The sequence below is a fragment of the Anoplophora glabripennis genome, unplaced genomic scaffold (genome assembly GCF_000390285.2).
Source record: "Anoplophora glabripennis isolate ALB-LARVAE unplaced genomic scaffold, Agla_2.0 scaffold948, whole genome shotgun sequence".
NCBI classification, from domain to species: domain Eukaryota; kingdom Metazoa; phylum Arthropoda; class Insecta; order Coleoptera; family Cerambycidae; genus Anoplophora; species Anoplophora glabripennis.
The window spans coordinates 32,537-42,435 of NW_019417039.1; the positions used below are offsets into that span (position 1 = coordinate 32,537).

General features: G+C 34.1%; 1 long non-coding RNA gene across 1 annotated transcript; it reads left to right on the forward strand.

Annotated features, from left to right (window-relative positions):
- Positions 1 to 3,916: 3,916 nt before the first annotated feature.
- Positions 3,917 to 5,126, forward strand: LOC111692115. Its single transcript, XR_002763143.1, has 3 exons — positions 3,917 to 4,244; positions 4,308 to 4,399; positions 4,453 to 5,126. It is a non-coding gene; the product is annotated as an uncharacterized LOC111692115 (long non-coding RNA).
- The last annotated feature ends 4,773 nt before the right edge of the window (positions 5,127 to 9,899 follow it).

Below are 9,899 nucleotides of genomic sequence, written 5' to 3' on the forward strand. Positions count from 1 at the left end.
CTCCCCTCCCGCGCTAGCCTAAGGGCCACCTTAGCAAAGCGCATCCCAGGCTGCATAGCCGCACTACCCTACCCAACCATACCACACATAAACATGACACTACCCCCGGGGTTTACACAGACGAGCCGGCGAAGCAAGAAGAGCGCCAGAAGAAAGGGCCCTAGCCGGCGGGGCCCAGCCAGGACAAAAGGAGGTCCCACAAAGCGCCTACACCGGCCGCATTTGCGGTCGGGGTAGACGACGGATGGGGCCCACCTACGAAGGCTGTCCAGGCCTAAACGAGATGAGGCAGGATAAAGAGGGATAATCCCTCTCGATCTCAAATCATTGAGGCCAATTTCTAGCAATGGAATAATGGCGCGTGGCGTTCCCCAGATGTGTTTTGATCTTTTCTAATTGTAAGAGTTGAAAAGACAAAGAGATATGTATAGAGCATCTAGATGTCAATACCGAACTTGCATATTTTACATTTTTCCGGCGCCATCTAGTAATTCCTGAATTATGTATTAGCAAGAAAGCAACGAGTAGAGAACATCATGATTCATGATCATGAAGGACTTCTTGCTTGCTGTATTCTTGCTGTCAAAATCCACTCAAAATCACGTCAAAATGAGACGGCACTAAGGGCCTGTTGTACAATAGAGTTCAAATGAGGGCTCACCGTTGAGCTTGTGATGAACTGTCATTTCCAGTTGTACATACAAAGCTTTCTATTTAAGCAAAGCTCAACTCCGTGTTAAACAGAGCTTCCGTTTGCCCCTAGATAAATGATACTGTAGATAGGAAACTTGAACAAATTTCGTGGTCAGTAAGAGCGCTAACTGTTGACACTTTCTCCAACTTCTACTGCTTTCCTTTCCTAGGAATTATCGGTAATACAGCGAGTTAAATTACCTGTAGCCGGTAAAAGATGCAAGCGCCATCTAGTTGTACGCTCTACAACTATATACCTATCCAATATTTATTTTAGGTATTCTGCCGCCGCTAAATTTAAAATAACATAACAAATCTCACCCTACACAGATCACTCAGAAATTGGTTTTGTAAAATAATTTTCACGTAGATAATTTTTGTCACCATGAGAAAATAAGTACATTTGATAAAAAGCATTAAAATCACTCAAGCATTAGACACTTTTAAAAGCTCTAATAGCCTTCCTACTTAAAATAAGAAATAATTTTGTTACCAACTTTTTGAAATGTTTATTGAAAAAATTTCAAATTTCAGTACATACTTTGAAAACAAAAAGAGTGGAAATGATTATAGAGCAGCTTTCAGTGCTTTCTATATTGTATTAGCATTCACGGTGAATAAAAAAATATTACAAGTAAATAATTTTACTAAACCAATCCGAATAATTCTTGTAATAGCGATTTATTATACAACTTTAAATTTTTCGTTATGTTAATATCCATAAAAAAACTACCTACCTCTGATCACGACAAACTTTCAGACATTTTTTATTAAAACAAACAAAAAAACAAAACATTTTATAATTAATAAAAAAATGTGATTATATGATCAGACATTATTATGTTATACAGTGAATGATATGTCTAATAAAACACACTAAAAACACAAATAAAACACACCAACACTCGCCAAACCTAACCGCGCCGCGCGCGCCATTATTCCATGGCTAGAAATTGGCCTCATTTGGCATCGAGGGGGATTATCCCTCTTTATCCTGCCTCATCTCGTGTAGGCCTGGACAGCCTTCNTCTATGCTTAAGCCGGGGATTAGGTAGGTGATTAAAAGGAAAGAAAGGGATTCTTTCCAGGTAGCCTTAATAAAGGCAGGTAGATCTTGCTCGTTGCAATGCACTTCACCTCACAAACAAACACGTCCGCTCAGCTCGGCTGTTCGCTCTGAACTGAAAAAAGCTATGTGGCGAGCACTTTGTGTTTTGTAATGTGTCTGAGATGAAAACTGAAATAAAAAGAAGTCTATAGTAATGTGTTCAGTGATACCTAATACAAATTTTCCATCAATTAATTTTTGTAGAATTAATAATTATATAGATAGAAAAAGACTGTAATTGAATTTTTTTAAAAGAAAAAATATCTTATTAGTTATTCGAAATGGAAGCCAATTTTTAACCATTTGTTTTTTTTTGTTAGCTTAAATAGACTTGTTTAAGATAGAATTAATCGGAAATTGTAAATGTTCGTTTAAAACAAAGTTAGGAATTTTTTATTAAGAATAAATTATGTTAATTTGTAATATAAAATTGGATAATAAAGTTTGAGCAAGTACCTATATATTCTGTATTATCTGTAAATTAAAATTAAAAGTATTTTAATTTTATTTTAATAGGCATAAGTTGGTACATTACATACTATCTACCAGTATTCATCTGTGTTTGAGATAATTGCAGGAGGGAACAATAATCTCAAATTATAAAGAAATGTCATGGACTTCAACGTGAAAACTTATTGGCTAATCGCAGAAGTAAGAACTAATTTTTGACAGTTTAACCAATAAGCGCTCGCGCTTGAGGTCTATGAGTTCAATACACAAAGATCCGGGAAATTATTTAACTACCATTCCTTTACCATTTTTGTTTTTTGATTCAATGGTAATGCATAACATTAATATTTGTCAGTTTCTGAAATCAATATAAATAAAGTATTAGAAACTAGTGATGCGCATAATCGGATGATTTGAATAATCGGAAAGTCGGTATTCGATTATTTCAATAATCGGATGATCATCCGAGTAATCGCTCAAATGTTTGTAGAACGGTATCAGGAACTTGAAACGGTATGTGGAACTGAGATGAGGCTTGTTGGACATATCCGCGGCCGCTCATATGTAGGGAAGATTCCTTACATCGCGTGTCGATTCTATTTACTATAATATTTTTACATTCGCAAATGTAGGAGTCGCGAATTTGATCGTTGTAAAATTATTTTTTAAACATTCTTGTCTATTGTGATATTAGGTTATTTTTGACTAGGTATTTTATTTTATTTCTGTAAAATATTTTGTATTTTTATGTTTATATTTGTATATGACATATTTATTTTGTGTCTTTTAAAATAGTTACATTTTCATTATTTTCACCCCAAAAATTTATTTTTATTATTAGTGATTTCTCCATCTATTCCTCCAAAGAATTTAAATTTCACGCGAATAGAAGTAAAATAACTCCAGACGTGCGACAGTCCACTGTACTCGCCTACCCTCCGTACACGCTAGCCGCTAGGACGTGAATGAATCGACGCAGTTCAGTGCGAACAGCCGAGCTGAGCGGACGTGCTTGTTTGTGAGGTGAAGTGATTGCAACGAGCAAAATCTACCTGCCTTTATTAAGGCTACCTGGAAAGAATCCCTTTCTTTCCTTTTAATCACCGACCTAATCCCCGGCTAAGCATAGAGGCCGTCGGCATCTTTGTTCAGGTACCTGTCCCGGGGTTATGCCCAGGTAAGTTTTAACTTATTTATCAGTTATTTGCATTACTTTAAAATACATTTCTTTAAAATTGCGACCCCCGACAAACAATATACCAGACAGACAAATACACCAAAAGACACGTACGCCCCCGTAAGGGGGCATCCCCACACGACTAACACTTACACACCCACCCACCCACACACACACGAAGAAGCAATCCTACAAGNCGTTTAAAACAAAGTTAGGAATTTTTTATTAAGAATAAATTATGTTAATTTGTGATATAAAATTGGATAATAAAGTTTGAGCAAGTACCTATATATTCTGTATTATCTCTAAATTAAAATTAAAAGTATTTTAATTTTATTTTAATAGGCATAAGTTGGTACATTACATACTATCTATCAGTATTCATCTGTGTTTGAGATAATTGCAGGAGGGAACAATAATCTCAAATTATACAGAAATGTCATGGACTTAAACGTGAAAACTTATTGGCTAATCGCAGAAGTAAGAACTAATTTTTGACAGTTTAACCAATAAGCGCTCGCGCTTGAGGTCTATGAGTTCAATACACAAAGATCCGGGAAATTATTTAACTACCATTCCTTTACCATTTTTGTTTTTTGATTCAATGGTAATGCATAACCTTAATATTTGTCAGTTTCTGAAATCTATATAAATAAAGTATTAGAAACGGAAAGAATCATATTGTAGCAATGAAAAGAATGTAATCATATATAGAAAGTAATTGTAATATTATAGTACTACAGTGAAAATAATAAATATTATAATTATTCCCAAAGTTTATGGGACATGTTTCTATTTGAAAACTGTTTTGAAAAGGTAGATAATAATTTTTCTATATACTTGTACTTGTTCTATATACTGACTAATATTATATTACAGTTTTCATGAAATCAGAATATAGTAAATACCCAGCTAACGTTTTGATAATAATTCCTTTTTAATGAAAATTATTGGATATTTATTAAATGCAGGTAAGTAAGAGAAAATGTGTTGTTTAATTCATATTAATAATATGCAATTTCAGGTTAATGATTTTTAGAAGAAAAAGAAGTTTCTAATTTAGAGTAGGATTGATTTCTTTTACGAAATAAAAGAAAGAAAAATTAAAAAGGAAGAACTTTAAAGTTTATGTAAAATAAAATGTCAATGTTGGTGGCTATTTATAATCCGAGAGATCACCAGCATTGTAGGTAAATGCTGACTGCGAAGACAGCTACCCAGGGCACATTCTCAGATCTGCAGGCAGGGGGGCTGGTAGATTAGGGTTACATTAAAGATTTAACTAAAAGTTGTGGGGAGGTGCAACATTCATATCTTATGCTAGGCACTCATGACCTTAACTATAGCACTGGAGAGAACTGAAGAACTAAAATATGAAATTTATACAAAAAAAATATTTATTCTGTTTGTAAAAATACTGTTGACGTTGATTGTTGTGAGAAATATGAAATCCCACAAAGATAATGTATTGTAGATCCATCGTAAGTGGTAGTGATAAAATCTATTGTAGTAGATTAAAATTTCAATGTTATAATTGAAGATATAAAAAAATGTTTTAATGCAGTTGACATGTGACAGTAAGCTTTTATATTTAGAAAAATTAATGTTATTTTAAGCACAAAAATTCTGGTACAGTACTTAATGCAGTATTTATTCAGATGTATGTATTATTATAATAAATAAAAAGAATGTGTATTATTTACTTGAAATAATGTCCAGAGAATAATTGGAATAATTGGAATTGGACATTTATCTAACATTTCTGACTAAACGAAAAATGAAAGAATGATACTTCATTGAACTAATACTAATACTAATACTAATACTAATATGCATAATTGTGCTTGTTCAAACACTACTTTATTATAAAATAGAATATTTTATTAGAATAGTGGTAGTAGGGTATTTTAACCGATTCTCAATCTCCCCCTCGTCTCACCCTTCACCCCCCCCCCTCGGTGACCTTGAATGACCCCTGCGGTGACGCGTTGAAATTCATATTAGTTGACCTTGAATAACCTCTGCGAAGTTGGATATTACTTGAAGTTTGAAGATGNTTATTTCTGTGAATAACAAAAAAAAATAGAGAATGTACTGTAAGTGAAATAGTTACCTACCTTTATTTAAAACTGAATGGTTAATATTTTTACATATTTTCTTTTAAATGTCTATCAGTGTTATACAAATATTTTTATCGTTTACTTATTTTAGACCTGTCAGAATCAATTAAAAATATATTATTGAAACTACCTTCGAAAATTCGTCGACAAAAAATTGTATTTATTATATGTATAATTGAACATATGTATATATCTCTATATTTTAAATAATATGCTGGTGGGTGTTTTTATACTGTATACACAATGTCAAGCTATATATGTAACATATAGTAGGTCAACAAAGATGTTTTATTTAAATCGGTCAAAATTTATTGATGAATTTTCCAAAGCAGGTATTTTCTCAATTTGTTTTAATAACCTTTTAACTTGTTTTACGTTATGTACCCAAGTGAACAAATTTTTTTATAAAATGAAATTAATGTAATGTAGTTTGAAATAACTTTATTTGCCATAGTTTTCTTAATAATTAGTGTAGTTGAAGCTACTAAATAGAAGGCGAGAATGGTTAAATAATAATCACATATTCCTGCTGTGAAGAATAAACAACTTGAAAAAAAAGACTAAGTTTTTGAGACAGGTCCCGTATCAATGAAAACTTTGATCTCGGGGAACATTTCAGAATTTTATAACCTGCACTCGCGAAAATCACTTGTTCTTTAATCACTTTAACTGGTGGCTTCCTGGGGGCCCAAAATTTATTGAGGAATTTTCAAAAGCAGGGATTTTTTCAATTTGTTTTAATAACTTTTTAACTTGCTTTACGTATGTACCTAAGTGAATTTTGTTTTTATAAAATGAAATTAATGTACTGTAGTTTGAAAAATCTTTATTTGCCATAGTTTTCTTAGAATTAGTGTAGTTGAAGCTACTAAATGGAAGGCGAGAATGGTTAAATAATAATCACATTTCTCTGTTTTGAAAAATAAACAACTTGAACAAAAAAATCGGCCATCTTGTAACACTAAACTGACAGTCTGACAGCGGTTCAGAGATTTGCGAACTTTTCATTTTAGGGGTTAAATATGATCACTTAGAACCTGTTGGTACTGTTGTGGGGGGCGAATATAATTTTTTTCGGAAAGCTCGAGGTATGGGAATGTCGTCCATATAATTGGACAGGGGGAGCTGAACGAATGTCTCGTAAACGCCGGGAAAAGTAGGTTCTCACCGTCCCCGCCGCGAAGAGACGCCCATGGTTGAACGCACAAATTTTGTATCGCTAATGCCGGTCTTAAATTTTGTTACATTCGACCTAAAAAAAGTTGATGGAGATATAGAAGAGAGAGAACGTCGCGACGCGTGTCGGAAAGGCGTCTCGGGGGGCCAACGCGGGCTTCCTCAGTCCTGGGGCGCGGTACGTACGCCAAGAGAAAGGCAAGAGCTTCGTCCTCGCGCAGAAAGCGAAGGCCGATCGAGCGAGGGAAAAAAATTACGCCGTCGCGAAAACGGCGTTTTCGCCGAAATAATCCGGGCTTTATAAAATAATCGGGGTCTCGAGAGAGAGACGCGAGATGCAGACCCCTTTTGAAAAGCTAATTTCGGCGTTAAAAAGTAAAAAATACGCCGCAAAAATACGCCCGAGACGCTCGGAAAGGACGAAACTTTCGAGTAAAAGCGGAAGGAAGTCCCGATCCCTCCCGGGAAAAAAGCCCTCGGTCGGAGAAATCGACCCCGAAACGCTTCCGATGGAGGGCGTTTCCGAGTATCTGCGTCTCACTTCCCCGCTAAATGCCGCGGTCCGTCGCGCGGACGACCGGAAACGCGGAAAATTCGAGGGGAAAACGCGGGAAAGCCCGCACCGGAACACCCCTAAACAACGCGGCGAGAACGACGGGTCGCTTCGCGACCCGAATCTCGCGGCTGCGCCGCTCGCCGAGGGAGCCTTTGTTATGGGAACGCGGCCCTTTTTCGGGGGCGGGCGTGCGAGCGAGAGTAACCTACACGCTTTAATATATATGATGACTAGAAACGTAGGCAAGTCGGCTTCGCCGACTTGACGTTTCTCTCGGGCCTTCGGCCCTCGGGCCGCGCTACGCGCGGCGTGAGCACCGCTTCGCGGTGCTTTCCTCGCTGGTTAGTAGATATAAAATTTTTTGAAACACCCTGTAGTTTAGTTTTTAACACACCGTATATAAATGTTTGATAACACTTTGCCGGTTTGGCGGAGAAGCTGTTGGAAAACGAAAATTTACCTATAAATCGTGGAAAAGTCTATCAAAATACCCCTATTCTACCTAGGTCAATTTTGTTGGAACGTCTAGTATTGAAATATTCAAAACGTCATCTAGTTGGTAAGCATAAAACATGACGAAAAGAGTCAATATGTAAATAAAACAGAAAAATGTAAGAAAAAATCTGATCCAGATCTGTCAATTTTATACAATACTTTGTACATAAATTTTCAGGAAACCCTTTGTTTAGTAAATATGAAATTTTTCAACAAAACGTTAATAAAGTTAAAAAAAATTAGGAAAATAGTCAGATCTGGCTTCGATTCTGTTCCGCATTAATTTTATGGAATACCTTGTATATATATAGAGTTTCAAAAAGGCATATCGTTAGTAAATACTACATTTTTTTAAAGAGAAAAAAAAACGTTCAATCCTTTGGTATTCAAATCTGGGTCGATTTTGTGAAACATTCTGAATAGAAAGTTTCAAAAAAATATCTGGTTAGTAAGTACAAATGTTTGTTAATTACTTTAATAAATATTCGTAAAATAAAAATGATAAGGAATATTCCATCTTCCGTGATTCTATGTTGGGTCAGTTTTATAGAACATTTAGTATATCGTGAAGTTTAAAAAAACATCATATAAGACTTTTCATCAAAAGTTCTCAATAAATAAAGTAGAATAAAATAAAGAAAAATATGAGTGTCTGAACAGGATCGACATTGTTGGATCATCCAGTATAAAAATGTTCAAAAATTGCATCTTGTTAGTAAATACAAAATTTTTCATCAATGGACTTTAACAAAGAAAGTAGAAAAAAGTAAAAAAGATAAAGAAATATCTAGGCCCCTTCCATTCTAACCTGGATCAGTTTTACGTAACATACAGTATGCAAACTTTCAAAAAAGGCAGCTGTTAATAAATAAAATTAAAAAAAATCATTAAACAGCTTCATACATAAGTTTGAAAATGTGAAAAGAATATGCAATATTTGGCTTTTATCTGGATCATTTTGTAGAAAATTAGTATAAAGTTTTAAAGTGACATCTGGTTAATAAACATGCAGTTTTCCCTTAAAAGATTTCCGTAAGTAAAGTAGAAAAAATTAAAATAGGAAGGATAAGTTTAATTTGCCATGGACTAATTTTGTAGAACATCCAGTATATGGATTTTCAAAAAAGTGACTGGTTACTAAATATATAACTTTTCATCAAAAGATTTGATTAAATGAAGTTGAAAGAAGTGAAAAGAGTAAAGAAAAGCCCAGCCTATCTGTGTCAGTTTTCTGAAACATCCAGTACATAAATGTTTCAAAAAAGTATATGGTTAGTAAATATACAATTTTTCATTCAAAGACTTTAGTACGTAGGTAAGGCAGAAATAAGAAAAAATAAGTTAAGTTTCACTGTCTCCTGACTTTTAAGTGGATAATTTTTTGGAACATCCAGTATAAACTTCAAAATTTTTCATTCAGACTTCAGTACGTAGGTAAGGCAGAAATGGGAAAAAAATAAGTTAAGTTTCACTGTCTCCTAATTTTTAAGCCGATCATCTTTTGGAATATCCAGTATAAACTTCCAAAAAAGTATATGGTTAGTAAATATACAATTTTTCAATCAAAGACTCCAGTACGTAGGTAAGGCAGAAAAGGGAAAAAATAAGTTCAGTTTTTCACTGTCTCCTGATTTTTAAGTGGATATTTTTTGGAACATCCAGTATAAACTTCCAAAAAAGTATATGGTTAGTAAATATACAATTTTCCATTCAAAGACTTTAGTACGTAGGTAAGGCAGAAATGGGAAAAAATAAGTTAAGTTTCACTGTCTCCTGACTTTTAAGTGGATAATTTTTTGGAACATCCAGTATAAACTTCAAAATTTTTCATTCAGACTTCAGTACGTAGGTAAGGCAGAAATGGAAAAAAAATAAGTTAAGTTTCACTGTCTCCTAATTTTTAAGCCGATCATCGTTTGGAATATCCAGTATAAACTTTCAAAAAAGTATATGGTTAGTAAATATACAATTTTCCATTCAAAGACTTCAGTACGTAGGTAAGGCAGAAATGGGAAAAAAATAAGTTAAGTTTCACTGTCTCCTAATTTTTAAGCCGATCATCTTTTGGAATATCCAGTATAAACTTCCAAAAAAGTATATGGTTAGTAAATATACAATTTTTCA